The sequence below is a fragment of the Xenopus laevis genome, chromosome 4L, assembly GCF_017654675.1.
Source record: "Xenopus laevis strain J_2021 chromosome 4L, Xenopus_laevis_v10.1, whole genome shotgun sequence".
In the NCBI taxonomy this organism is placed as follows: Eukaryota; Metazoa; Chordata; class Amphibia; order Anura; family Pipidae; genus Xenopus; species Xenopus laevis.
Window position 1 is genome coordinate 6097556 of NC_054377.1, and position 15556 is coordinate 6113111.

General features: G+C 39.5%; 1 protein-coding gene across 1 annotated transcript in view; it reads right to left on the reverse strand.

Moving 5' to 3' along the window:
• Positions 1-15556, reverse strand: part of lrrc4c.L (leucine rich repeat containing 4C L homeolog) — a 439781-nt gene that overhangs the window by 81883 nt on the left and 342342 nt on the right. The window contains exon 4 of the mRNA XM_041589745.1: positions 2338-2391. The gene's annotated coding sequence lies outside the window, so the exon portion shown is untranslated. The remainder of the gene's footprint in view (positions 1-2337; positions 2392-15556) is intronic.

The following is a 15556-nucleotide window of genomic DNA, read 5'->3' on the forward strand; positions in this document are numbered from 1 at the left end:
TGGCAAAAAACCGGCCGCTCTAATGGATGCCATTAAGCTCCTAGTTTGTCAAATACGGCATTTTCCATTTAAATCCCATTCCAGAATTCACACCTCATGCATTTATACGGCGCGCTATGAAAAATGGTAATGCCACATTTATCCCAATTTAGTGCTAGGACAATGCTCCGAGCCGAAGAGATAATGATCACGATTTTACATTAGTAATGGTGTTTTTATGGAGTGTTTGAGGTGCGCTGTGATTTGTACCGACACAAGAAGTTTGCTTTTAGTGAATTTGGTAATTTAAGGGGCACAGTGAGGTTGCCTGCTAGATTGTAGGGAGATTTGTGGACATGCAATGAGTCCTATTACATCTGACACTTGTTTAATATACAGTTTCTGTTATTGTTACCTGATTAACATATCTTACTATTGTTAAGACCAGGGCCCCGTGTGTAAGATATTTAATGTTGCCCTGCAATGTCTCTACTGACTTCTTAGCCTGAATCTCAACAGGCAGTGAGGTATAGAACTTCATTGTTTCCCAGGTAACTAGTTAGTTTTGAAAGAGAATAAAATTGAGTTATTCAAATTCCCCCAGGTCCCCACCTTGACTTGGATAGATTCTGTTCTCAAGCTAGCCTTGGTCACTAGTAGCAGGGCCTTGAGGGCAGATCCACCTGATGGGCTCTTAGGGCAAATTGGGGGGTTTATTTGTGCTGTGGAGCAATTTTGCTATGCTCTCTAACCACTATCTCCCTTTTATTCCTGTATGCGTATGTTCTCATGCCATACATTCCCAAGTCTATAAAAACTCTGTGATTCCTTTGTTTAGGGTTCTGACTCTTTGTGAATCCACAGAGCTTGTGTCAAATAAACGTCATTTTTTACATGAAGTGGTCTCCGGGAACTGGATTTCCCCAACAGTTTTAATAGGTCCAAAGGTAGTGCCTGTTCTAACAGTTGTTTATACGTCTTCAGCCATAGGGTTCAAAGCAAAGCATTATTTTTCCACTTGCTTGCAAGGTTGGGCAACCCAGAGGTATAGCAGCCATCTGGCAATGTACGTTTAAGCATCTGAACTTGTCCCTATAGATCCACAATGTTTTGATCTTGGTCAGGCCTACTTGAGCTGTCCCTCAAGTAGACAAATGCCCACACAAAGGCCCATGTCGTTTTGCCCACATATCACCACCCCTTAGAGATATTCCTGCCACTCTGAAGAACAGAACCATGCAACTATACTAGCCATGGAATGGTTGTGCATACAGATAGACCATGGACATCTACATAAAATACCCATGCATGGATCTTCATTCAGGACATCCAAGTAGGATCACCTTCTGCTCAAGCCAGACAGGGCTCCCTTGTGGCATTGATCTCTACCCACCTTACACTGTCTCTTCTATGTGATGGAATGTCATAAATGCTTAGTATACAGCAGGCTACCCTGACCCTAAATGAGTAGTTACTGTAATACATGAACTCCAAATATTGATGAATCTTTTATTCTCTCTCTCTCTTTATATATATATATATATATATATATATATATATATATATATATATATATATCATTTCAATACATTTGACCCCATGTCGTAACAATAATCCAGGGGAATTATTGAAACAAAGGCAATATTTTTCTCATCAGACATTGTATAAATAAATACATGCAACAACCAATTTATAGTTAAGTACCGTATTCATTCAGATACTGTAAATATGGAAAGGTGAGGAATCATGTAGCAAGTGCTTCACACATGAATATGTGACATACCTTCCTGCACCGAATCAACTAATGAGGGAGAAATTGGTTTCTGTAGGTGGCCTGTGACTCAACACTTGGTGGGTTCTTCTGAGCTTATGACATGTGGAAAAAAACTGACCACCCCCTCCTTATTAAAACACAGTATGTTATGGCTCACGCAAACTCCTCTATTGTATTTCTGTTGATTTTCTTGCTGCTCCCCGAGTTGACACTTCATTATAACCTCATTATATACATACCCTCCTCTGTCCTCAGTGTGAAAACAATCATAAAAGAACATACAAACTCTCCCACTCTCTCTCTTTACAAGAGTGAATTGAATCATTCAAAGTGTTGATTTCTTTTTTTTTTTTGCAGGGCAAGTAATAGATGAGGCTAGAAATGATGAATCTAATACATACGACTGTACCGAACCAGCTGTAGTTGAGCATCTGAACTTGATCTTTGAGACAGCAATGGCATTTTATTTACTTAAAGTAGTCTTGCTTCCATGTTCATGGATGTAGCCAACATGAGACCAGAGACGGACATCAAGCAAGCTTATCAACTGTCATCTACATGTCAAAGAAAGTGGTATTCTCTACCTGTGTGGGTCCAGTTTCCCAGAGAGTTCCTAATTTCTGAGTGCACATCAGTTCCTGTAAAAAAGGAGAAACAAAATATCTATGTTAGTAAATATACCATTGTATATTGTTTTGTACTGTTTTAGACATACAAGATGTACATTGGGGAAAGGGGGTGATGGACAATAAAGTCCCAGGGTGGGAAAAGGTCAGCCTGCTCCTGTGCTGGGTTTAGACTGAAAATCCCACTTCTTCATGGTTTTCAGTAGTGATGGGCGAAATTCGCGAAACTGCGAAAAAAAAAGCTGCATTTTTGGACGCCATCAAATTTTCGCGGCCGTTTAGCGAATCACGAAAATTCGCGCCTGGTGAATAAATTCACCCATCACTAGTTTTCAGGCAAAAACTCTAAAAATCTAGCTTTTCAGAAGAATAATATTACTTTTTGTGCTAATTTTTTTCGAGCCTTTTATAGATATGATTAAATTGAGTCAATTTATTAATAAATAAGGCAAAATCGGGCAGGGGCCTTTGGTCGAGTTCTTTTTATTGGGACAATGAGATAAATTGGGATTTTAGTAAATAACTTCCAGTCTAAAAAATTCTAGCCTGTTGGGGAACCATGCAGGGATTGAACCTATGAAACTCTGATGACCCAGTAGCACATTCTGTTAATTTTGCTTTGTTCATAGCTAGTGATGGTCGATTTTCTCCTGCTTCGTTTCCCTGAAAAATTAGCAAATTCCGAAAATTGCTGTCTGCGTCAATTTCGACAATGTCATTAAAGTCAATGGGCATCCGAATAGTGTTGACGCACAACGGTTTTGACGCTATCGACTTTTGACACCGCAAATTTGGAAATTCGCTGAAATTCGTACCTGCCAAATTTATTCGGCCATCACTATTGATGGCATATCAATCAGTTTGGGGACCCACATACACACAGACAATAATGGACAATGGACCATGTTGTATTACAAAATACAATTTGAACTCCCTTGGTCCCTCATGACAAATATTTCTGAGATCCTGCCCAGCATTACAGTTTTATTTGATCTTTCCAGGTCTTCTTATGGCTCCCTATCCCAAAGTCCCCCCCTCCAATAACCATGGGGTGCCCTCCCTCAGCTACTGCTTCCTAATAAACTCTACAAGGGCTTTTCGCTATACTTCAATAGGAAATCTCATTTCTTTATTTAAAGCCAGATAATGTCTTTAGGGCAAAAAAGCATCTTTTCTAATCCGTCCCATGCTGTGGAAGACAACTACAGAAAGGATTGAATAGAAGAATGAAGAGCGTCTATGTACGTACGCGGCACACAGTTAATCGTGAAACCTCATTCATGCACATTCCAAAAAAGAAAAGCAGCAAGGGGAAGTCAGAAATAGAAGCAGTTTAATTAAACTAGGTAGCGCTGCATAGAGCTTCACTCCTATTTTGATGTCACGGAACAGCTGGAAGGAGCTCGATATCGTACAGATTCCTTAAAGAATAAAAATGTGCAGCTCAGAAAATGAAATATTTGCCGACCTGAAGAGATAAAGATGTTGGGTTTATTTATCGGCTTGGTTTTTTTATTTTTGCCATCAAATGCAGTCAACCTTATGTAATTGAGCCATAAGTTAATATTCCCAAGAGAATGCAATATACTCTTTGGTTTGGCCACGAGGAAGACTTGAGGTTCAAGGCAAGGGTTGCAGCTGAGAAACTACATCAGATAATAAGATAGAGCAAATTACAAGCCTTTATGTCAATCATGCATTGCTGGAGAAATAATGTTTCATGGGCAGAAGGTCAAACAGTTTGCCTTGTTCATCATTGGAACAAGCTACAGAGAATACTCAGCTTCGGCTATGTGCAGTATATAACCCTGGCAAATTAAATAGGCTGAATATAATAAAAAAAAGATGAGGAGATGGTCAGAGAGGGGCATGGAAGAAAAATCAAACATTGTGGAAGAGTAAATGTAGATTTTTTTTGTAATATTATCTTAAAGTGGAATTTACATATTTTTATGGATTTGGCTAATCTGGAAGTTGCTACTGAATGCTTTTTGTTTATCCCTTTCTGTTCTCTGGTTCAGATTCTGGCAACAATATAGCAGAAGTCAGTTCTTCTCCGGGTCTATCAGAGCCAGAACAAAAGGGTAGGGATATGGTAATTACCTTTAGCCAGTGTTGCTTCAGACAGGGGGGTGGGTGATGACATCACGGGGTAGGGCAGTGATGCCATGGGGGAAGGGCTATGACATAGTGATCAGTGCTTGACCGATTGCCACGTCAGTCTTGGAAAACTCTGCCTGGTTCTTCCAATTTGGAAACCTGGGGGGGCAAGCCTTGACCCGGGCAGTCATTTCAAATATTAGGCTGTCTAGGTCAAAACCAGACAGATGGCAACTCTAGGTAGGCAGCAAAGGCACATGCCCAGGGTTCAAGTTGGAGTTGGCAGTAGCTATTATTCAAATCATTTAGTACAGATAAGGAAACCTCACCCAAAACACTTCCACCTGTGCCCCTTCCAAAGCTTTGGGCCCTGAGGGTGGGCAGAGTAACAGCACTGGAACCTGTGCTTTAGGCTTACCATCGCTTGCTACATACAACCTGGCAGAAGTGGTCCTTTCAATAGCAATGCATAGACCTTTAGGCTACTGTCATAAATGTCACAACGTTTGCCCCCTTTGCAGCCAGTGACTAAGTTGCATTTTCTGGTCACTCGTTTGAAGGCAACACCTGATTAAGTTAGTTGACTTATTTCCATAGTGTTTGTCTGCTAAGAACTTTCCACCTAGAGCTAGGGTAGAAGGGTCTCTTGGCACATACTTCAACAATGGGCAACTAAAATACATAGACAAATATAGCCAGTGTCGGACTGACCCACTGGGATACCAGGAAATTCTGCAGCCAAGTCTTATGGTGGAATAGTGAACTCTACTTATAAATTGCATTTACTCTATAAAGGCACATTTTCTTTTTCATATCTTGTAAATACATTAGGAATTAAATAACGGTTTGTGATGGGACAGAGTTATTAAATTCTACAAAATGTTATTAGTGCAAATGTCTGCTGACAGAAAGTGATAGATCCCTTCTTGGGTAATATTTAAGGCTAATGCGAGCAGAACTTTAGCCTGGAGCCATACACAGTCGTGACGCCGTTTGCAATGGGGCGGCGGAAAATACAGAGGTATAATTAAAGATAACAATGTAAAATGTGGAAACATGAAATGCATTCTAACACAACCTGTTTAATGAATGTAGTGTATGTAATTAGACTGGACAGAAAATATATAAAAATGATTTATTGGAAGGCTTTCAGATCCACTTGTCTCAGGATAATAATAATAATAATAATAATTGTGCCTGTACCTCTTCCCCTTGACTTGCTTTTGTGCATTCTCTCCATTTGGATGCTGTATGTATGGTTGTAGAGGAACATGGAACTCCTGGACACATGTAATATGAACTTTTTGCCTATTTTTTAACCCAAAAGTGTGCTCAGGGCCACCATTAAGGGGTTGGTAGTCAAGCCAGTGGGCAAGCTTTCAAAGAGTGCCTAAGAGACAGTAAAGTGTGATTTGAAGGTCAGAACAAAGGCAGGGGTGTTTGGGGTTTTGTGTGGATAGTGGGCATGATTTTGGTACATTGAGGCTTGGTTAGGGCAGTGTTAGGTTGGGTATGACCCCATGTGCACCGTAAATTTATTTTTATTGGCATGGCCCTTGTCAAAAAGGACCCTTAATTAGGAGTAGTATGGGGCCCCATGGTTTATGATGGCAGCACTGAATAAACTGGAACAACCACCCCTGTATCCACATTAACCATTCCCAGAAAATCTCTCTTATTGTCAGCCCCATCCTTTTAGGGTTTTATGCCCATGAAATTCCAAGCCAACTGAGGTTACATTTGTGTGCATTCCTTTTATTTTATTTCCAGGATATGCCATTATTTTGTGGTTAAAGAACAAAACCTATACATAAAAGGTAGTAGATCTGGATAGTCCTACCTCCTCCCTCTTGTACCATAACAGTGCACCCCCTTTAAATCCCTGTTTTCATTACTTATTAAGAAAAAGCAGAGCAGTGCCATCTAACTTCACCTCATGCCACCTAATTTCCTGCAAGTGATTCCAGACCTGAAGCAAAAGAAGTTGGAGTCAGGTCCCCTGACAACTCTGTTGCCCTGTTCTGCTTTGACATTAAGGTACTGGGGAGTTTCATTGGTGCAGTTCAGGAATTGGGTGGGAGGACTTTCCAGGGATACTACCTTTATCCATGGCTTTCATTCTTCTTTAAGGTGTTACCATATTCCATTCCTTCTCAGCACTTAAGTTCTCCCTCCGTTGCGATCTATGACAAGCACTTCAACCCCCTGCTTACATGTTCTTTCAAGATGCTGTTCATAGAGGGCAAATTGAAAACACATTTTTTGGTGAGGAAAAACTTGTTGGGCAAGAACCTGGATTTTCCTATGTGTCTTAGAAGTATCCATCAGATGCAGCAAAATGGAGGTACAGCATGAGAGGTGAACAGACAATGTAGACATTATTATATTTCCTGCTCCTGAATCAACATAATGATTCCCTCGTTCCATTCGCTCATCTCTCTCCATAATGACAGATTTAATTTGACAATTAGTCCTCCACATCTCCTTGACTTCCTCTTGGCTCCTAGGAGTGCCCGCTATATTTATATATAGTAATGCGTGTCACCTTTCTGACATAATTTATTTGTCGGATTTTACCCATACTCAGCACTTACTTTCTTTTTCCAACCATAAGTCATACCGTAAAAAAAACCTTTGACACAATCGCATGACATAATATAATCAAAATGACTTACTGTAAAGGGTAGGAGAGAACGCCATTCGGTGGATCGAGGTGACTTTGTGACTATCCATTAATTAATAACCAGGCGATCAGTGAGACAATTAGTGGACTTTTTTTTGTTATAAGAGCTGATCCATCCAATCAGTCAGGAGATGATTTGCAAATATTGATTTTCTATCGCCCATGAACAGCAATTGACTGACCTGACCTGTTTCTAAACGCTAGGAGTGCTGTTATTAAAGAGCAGCTAAAGCATTATGTATATGGAATGTAAATGGGTTATAGGGATGGCACAGTTGTAATATAGCAATATGTTAATAAACTTGTCCTCTGTAGCTCCCTGGCATTTGATGGTTTATCTAGTCTCTTCCTTGCCATTATTAATAAAACCTTTGAATTCATTTTCTAACTGGTAGTAGACTGAACAACACAAATTGCTAATTGAGCAACCGTATTTGTACTATTTAGCATTTGTAAATTGTCTGTAGAGCGGCTCTTACATTTCCCTAAGGCCAATGTCAAGTAATTAAATTATGTTTAAATGTACATTTTTAGGCCCAAAATTACCATGCAATGACCATTCTCTGGGCATCTGTGGAGAGTATCTGGTGTTCCTCAACTGAAATCCATTATAGGATCATATATGACCAAAGCCGCAACTGTTGTTGTACATACATATACTTAACTTGTTGTGTTCATTGTAGTGATGTGCAGGTCGACCTGAAACCCAAAGTGACCCTTGTGTGACCACTGGTTCAGCGGATTAGGGTTGAACTTTGGCCAACCATTGCAGGTTAGGGTTGGGCATGGGTCAGCTTGGAGAAGTAAACTCCTCCGTTGCGCCCAAAGATTTTCTTGGAACCCGAGGAGCAGACAAAAGTAGTGTACAGAGCAGGTATGGGTTGGGTGTGGGTACTACAATGGCAACATTTTACACATTAGGGTCCCATGCAGGTTTTGCAGTTTGGGATTGGGTGTGGGTTGAGTTTTTCCTGACCCACGCATCACAAGTTACAAACTCTTTGAAGGTACTTGCATTCAAAGACACTCCTTGTACTTCTCTATGTGCTTGGTACTGGTGCTTCCTCTTCTGATTTGTGGGTAAGTGATACAGGAGAGCCTTGGAGTTACCATCACCTTCAAGCTGGTGGTAACTCAAGGGATCCTTCAATAGGCACAGCAGAACTGCTCAGGTAGTAACGTCATAAGAGAACCTAGTACCAGAAATGGCACAATCCCAACTCTAATTGTGTCCATCGGGATTTTTCCCATCAGTAAGAACCTGCTGATGTCTTGTGGAACAGCTATGTACAATTTATTGACTACAACTCAACCTAAGCCTCTTAATCTGAACTCAGATCTCATGAGTATAACCCTGTCTATAATTTAAGTATAATGTCTCTCACCAAGGTCTTTGCTCAACCAAAATTACTCTTACCAAATCCCACAAGAAGGGGACCAGTGTATTCCTATGATCTGTGATGAAAGTTGCCTGTGTTGACAACCCAGATGGCAATCACCTTTTCTCCCAGAAATCAAAGATGATGTTGATAAAAGTAAGTTGAGATTGATTAATGGACCGCAATATGCAGCAAGTTCAGTAATAAAATAACTGAGAATTTTTATACCATTGGAAAGTCATCATTGAGATGAGCAAATAAAAGCCTACTATATTATATGCATGTCATAAATATTTATTCAGATAGCATAACAATCATTAGGGTTGTCATTCATGTCATATCCAAGTGACCCAAATGGTACGATGATCATGTGATATTTATGATTTCAGAAAAACATAAGCTCTGGCCTTAAAAAGATGCATTAAAAAATCCAGATGGAGTGGTTCTGCTTAGTTAAAAAAAACCATTTAGCTAACGGGTCTACTGACACCTTTAATAAATTCTAATGTCCCTCAGATATTAATATAAGTGGCACAATTTTGAATGCCCAATAATTTACAACAGCCACCTGAGGCTAATGAAAATAATCTGATTGCATGATCTGTGAAAATCTTATGACTAAATGAGATAGTTTAGAACAGAATGCAAATATTCATTATTATTAGGGATGAGCAAATTTTTTCGCAAAGTTTCCATAGGCTCCAATAGGAGGTTGTACCTCAAAAACATTTGTTGTCCATAGTCTTTAATGCATTTTGGCGAATTTTTGCCAGCTGCGAATTTTTGACAAAGCGAAAATGGGTCAAATTTGCCCATCCCTAATTAATATGCACTAGTCCTTGTCCTTTAACCATAATACAATCACACATTGAGCATCTTCACTAAGCAACATGCTAGGGAAAGACCTGGGACTCATGGACTTAAATGATGATTATATGGAAAGACCAAGTGAGCTCTAGGTTGGAAAGGAAGTATTTGTTTTCCTAAAACTATAGAGGTCAACTTGAATAAGGCATTCTGTTCTGGAGGTCCTACCAAGCTGAAAGACATGATGCAGAAGCAGTTAGGGAAAGGGCCATTACTGTGGTCGGTATGATCTCTTGCTACAGCCATAACCCAATATGTCATGTGATGTCCATTAATACATTAAAACCTGGGGAAAAAGCTTCTTATGTAAATACTTTGTATCCTTCATGTACATAAATCTTTTTTAGATGTTAACATCACATGATACAGTACATGGAACACAACACAACTAGGGTTACCACCTGTTCGAGTTTTATAAACAGCCAATCCAGGTTAAAACTGCCTCTCTGGGTATTAGAGTCCCAAAACGGGAGGGTTAAAATGTGGTGATGGCCTTTGTATGCAACAAAGCCCTGCCCAATTATGCCATAGTCCCAACCTTAGATGTCTTCATCCACCACCTGATGTCACAGAACCACCCACTCAACATCACTGGCTCCATCCCTGATGTCACTGTCCTGTTCCACCACAAGCAAAAGGTGTCAACCCTACATCCAGTAGATATGATGGCTTATTAACCAAGGGTATAATTGCAAGTCCTACAGCACTAATGAAAACATTAGGGCCATGTGGACAGAACTTGTAGCCTTAGCAGTGGTTGGACAGACACAAGGACACCCTACACCTAACACCTGCCTTGAGTACTCCCTAGCTTGTGTGTGTCTGAATAACTAGTTGGGGCTGTTTTAGGGTATGCCCATGTGATGCCCACCTACCACCTCCTCTGTAGCAGACCCTGCAGCTGCAGTGGACCCAAGAGGTACAGGGAGCCCTATGAGGCTCTAATTAATGAGTAATTTCAATATAAATTGGTAAAACAGATCCACCTCTGGATATGCTTGGGGAGCCTAAAATTGATTTGCTGTGGGGCCCAGTATTATCCAGTTACACCACTGTAGAGAGGAGCTATTTAGGCACATGTATTTATACTCAATACTAGAAGGGCAAAGAGTTGTACCTCTGAGCACAAGAACTGGGGAAAGGTGCAAAATGTAGGTTTTTGGTTTTTTGCATTTCTCCCAAAATATTAAATGATACAAGCATGCATGATACATACATAAAGGGTTCATAAAAGGCACAGATAAAAGCAGATTTGGAGTATTTCAACTGGCAGACTGGGATTGTACCCTTGCACAGTATTCTATATAAAGAACCTCCCTTTATTCTGCGTGCTGGAGTTCCAGCAATCTATTCTTTCACCCTCAGAATAAGGTGCAGTGAAGGAGACGGCCGGTTTTGTTGCACAGGCAGCCGGGCTATTCAGATCTGTCAGCCACTGAGGGGATTTTGAGGCATAACTAACAGGCAGTAATAGCTCTCTCTGTATTTCTGATAACTTGTGCCATTGGGTCCCTGGATACTACTTCAAAGGAGTGAGGAGTAGAGTAGTGAATCCTCTTTATCTCCTAGTCCTATCACTTTACAATCCCACAAGAGGTCATTCGGATGCTACTCGCTATTCTGCCAGGTTCCCTTATTGTCTTGGAGAGAATAGAATTAATTGCTTCATTTAGCCCTTCACTTAATTCAGCATATTACTCCGCACTTCACTTCCCATCCAAATTAGAGGAGTAGCATTAACCAACGAAAAAAAAAAAAAAAATAGAACCTATAAATGAGATCCTTGAAACATGCAATTATGGCCCCCGTGTCTTGCTTTTACTTTCCACATAAAGCAATTTCATTTTTTCTTCTCCGCCTGATTTCCGAGGTTGTGAACATGAGATAAGAACCATTAGGTGAGTTCTGCTGAAAGAGCATTAGAGTCTGTACCGAGGAATGGCTGCAGCTAAACCTTTATATTCCAAACACTTCTAGCCAGGGAATGAAGTCACTGAATGGTGCTCTGTCTGTAATGATGTGAAAATCAAAATATTTATTTAAATACCTCCATGTTTTGAGGGAAGATCTGGCATGTGTTTTTTAAAAATATACTTTTTGAAAGGAGGGTTCCCCCTATTCTGCTGGATAGTGTATGATATCTTTCCATAACCCTGCTATTGGTGGGGTCTCGATGGACCAATTGGGGCGGTGGTTTGCGGGTGGAAAGGGGGTCACAGGAGTGGAGGGTGCCTTGGGGACTTGCCTTGGCCTCACTCCCCTGTAGGTCTGGAACTGGATAGATGATAGACTATAGATAAAGACAGACAGACAGAAAGATAGATAGATAGATAGATAGATAGATAGATGATAGATAGATAGATAGATAGATAGATGGCTAGATAGATAGATAGTTAAATAAATGGATAGATGATGATAGATAGATAGATAATGGATGGATGATAGGTAGATAGATAGATAGAATTAGATATATAGATGATAGATAGACAGATAGATAGATAGATAGATAATAGATAGATAGATAGATAGATAGATAGATAGATAGATAGATAGATAGTTAAATAAATGGATAGATGATAGATAGATAGATAGATAGATAGATAGATAGTTAAATAAATGGATAGATGATGATAGATAGATAGATAGATAATGGATGGATGATAGGTAGATAGATAGATAGAATTAGATATATAGATGATAGATAGATAGATAGATAGATAGATAGATAGATAGATAGATAGATAGATAGATAGATGATAGATAGATAGATAGATAGATAGATAATAGATAGATAGATAGATAGATAGATAGATAGATATATAGATGATAGATAGATAGATAGATAGATAGATAGATAATAGATAGATAGATAGATAGATAGATAGATAGATAGATAGATAGATAGATAGATAGTTAAATAAATGGATAGATGATAGATAGATAGATAGATAGATAGATAGATAGATAGATAGTTAAATAAATGGATAGATGATGATAGATAGATAGATAGATAATGGATGGATGATAGGTAGATAGATAGATAGAATTAGATATATAGATGATAGATAGATAGATAGATAGATAGATAGATAGATAGATAGATAATAGATAGATAGATAGATAGATAGATAGATAGATAAATCGATAGATAGATAGATAGATAGATAGATAGATGATGGATGGATGATAGGTAGATAGATAGATAGATAGATAGATAGATAGATAGATGATAGATAGATAGATAGATAGATAGATAGATAGATAGATAGATAGATAGATAGATAGATAGAATTAGATATATAGATGATAGATAGATGATAGATAGATAGATGATAGATAGATAGATAGATGATAGATAGATAGATAGATAGATGATAGATAGATAGATAGATAGATAGATAGATAGATAGATAGATAGATAGTGGAGGGATGGATAGATAATAGATAGATGATAGATAGACAGACAGACAGACAGACAGATAGATAGATACATAGATAGATAGATAGATAGATAGATAGATAGATAGACTTGGAGATGCTCATTATCAGGGGGTTTTAATGCCTCCTGTCTTTACTTGTATATTAAGAATGTGGTTATTGAGCAGGAGCATAACTGTGTCTGTGCCTAAATGGAATTGAAGGGACTAATGTAGTTTAAACCAAAATGATAGCCCAGTAGCCCAGAGGGGTTCATATAATGGGATCCTTCAATGTTAAGAGACCAACTTTAAATTGTAAATGCTAGGTTGGGAGGTTATGGTCAGTTAAATAAATGATCTGTGATAAATAGTGATGGGCGAATTTATTCGCCAGGTGCGAATTTGCGGCGAATTTGCGCGTTTCGCCGCCAGCGAATAAATTCGCGAAACGCCCGCGAAAATTCGCGGCAAAAATTCGCCGGCGTCAAAAAAAAAATTTCCGAAAAAACGGGCAAAATGGGCGCCGGCGTCGAAACGTCAGCGCCGTTTCGCGAATTTCGTGCAAAATTCGCAAATTTTCCGGCGAAACGGCGCAAATTCGTCCATCACTAGTGATAAATGAATAACTGAAGTTGTTGGGTTAACTAGTACCACATATTACACCTACTGCATCTGTACCATTACTATATAGAGACGAGCACTAAATAAATGACAAGTTCATCAGTAGAACCGAAGGATATGCAAGAAAACAAAACATTCCAAGAAATGTTGCGGGAAATAAAATAGAAAAAGTTTAGAACTCTGAGAGAAATGATAGTTTATTTTAGTAACAAAAACATTGGCTTCTCAGGGGGGACCCTGTGATGCTGGGGGCCAAAGGCAAATGCTCTATTAGCCCTGCTCTCCAACCTGCCCTCAAGGCAAGTCATTGGGTCGATGGCTGTCCTGAGCCTCCATGAGAACATTCCACAAACATACAGGTCCCTGCCTTTCTCTTAAAATCTGGAGTCAGAACTTTGTCTTCTTGTTACATTGTTTATTTTTTAATTTTCTTTTATTTGGCTAATGATTCTACATCAGTATTGGAATATTATCATCTAGAAAGTGAATTTTTCAGTTTTCATTTGAATTTTTTCATGAAGTCATAAAGTAACCCCCCCCCCTACTCTTGTCCTTTTCTTCCTTCCTAGAGATTCCTCTCCGGTCTCCATTGCTTTTTAATCAAAGTTCGTCAGCGTGAGTCGGTTTCTAATTGCGACGGTGCCTTTATGTTATGAAGTGTCTTGTCCACACACCGGCCTCACGCTGTGACATTCATCTCCCTCTCTCGCCATTAAGCCTCAGCGTTTGCATCTCGGAGCAGTGGCAATTTTTCAGGAGGCTTCAGAGAAATGAATCCGGGTCTGGTTCTTTGTTGAGAGCGGAACTCACTCACGGAGACGTATTGTGTAGCCAAATATAATATATTTAGTTTAACATACAACAATGTCCCCCATGTCTGGATTCCCCCTGCTGGGCTGAGCTTATTTATGTACCTGACATCAACAGGCCTGCCAACATTTGGTTGCACCGAATTATTCACAATCATGTTCCATTCAACTATCAAAGTGGGTTCTGGAGGTTTTGTCAGCCCCAACGTGAAGAATCAGCTGGTACATACAGTATATATCAATGTAGGGCAGGTATACAGGAGCAACATGCTGGGAAAGGTAAAGTACAAAGCTAACAAAATAACCATAGGCCAACACCTCCAGGCAAAGTTCTGTGTATTGAACAGCAAAGACAAAATACACTCCTATCCCCCCCCCCCAGAAAATACAAATTTTGATTGAAAAGCCAATGGCAGAGATGAGCAAACTGTTGATGTCTCAAAGCATTTCTTATGGCAGTCTGGATTCTGTAGAGGAAATAAGAGCAGAGCAGACAGTAACCCTTCCAACACTTTCCTCTTGTCTCTTGTCTCTATATATTAGGTACCTATCTAGTGTTACCAATCCCTATTTCTGTAGGGAAATGAGAGAGAGCAGACAGTAACCCTTCCAACACTTTCCTCTTGTCTCTATATATTAGGTACCTATCTAGTGTTACCAATCCCTATTTCTGTAGGGAAATGAGAGAGAGCAGACAGTAACCCTTCCAACACTTTCCTCTTGTCTCTATATATTAGGTATCTATCTAGTGTTACCAATCCCTATTTCTGTAGGGAAATGAGAGAGAGCAGACAGTAACCCTTCCAACACTTTCCTCTTGTCTCTATATATTAGGTACCTATCTAGTGTTACCAATCCCTATTTCTGTAGGGAAATGAGAGAGAGCAGACAGTAACCCTTCCAACACTTTCCTCTTGTCTCTATATATTAGGTATCTATCTAGTGTTACCAATCCCTATTTCTGTAGGGAAATGAGAGAGAGCAGACAGTAACCCTTCCAACACTTTCCTCTTGTCTCTATATATTAGGTACCTATCTAGTGTTACCAATCCCTATTTCTGTAGGGAAATGAGAGAGAGCAGACAGTAACCCTTCCAACACTTTCCTCTTATCTCTATATATTAGGTACCTATCTAGTGCTACCAATCCCTATTTCTGTAGGGAAATGAGAGAGAGCAGACAGTAACCCTTCCAACACTTTCCTCTTGTCTCTATATATTAGGTACCTATCTAGTGCTACCAATCCCTATTTCTGTAGGGAAATGAGAGAGAGCAGACAGTAACCCTTCCAACACTTTC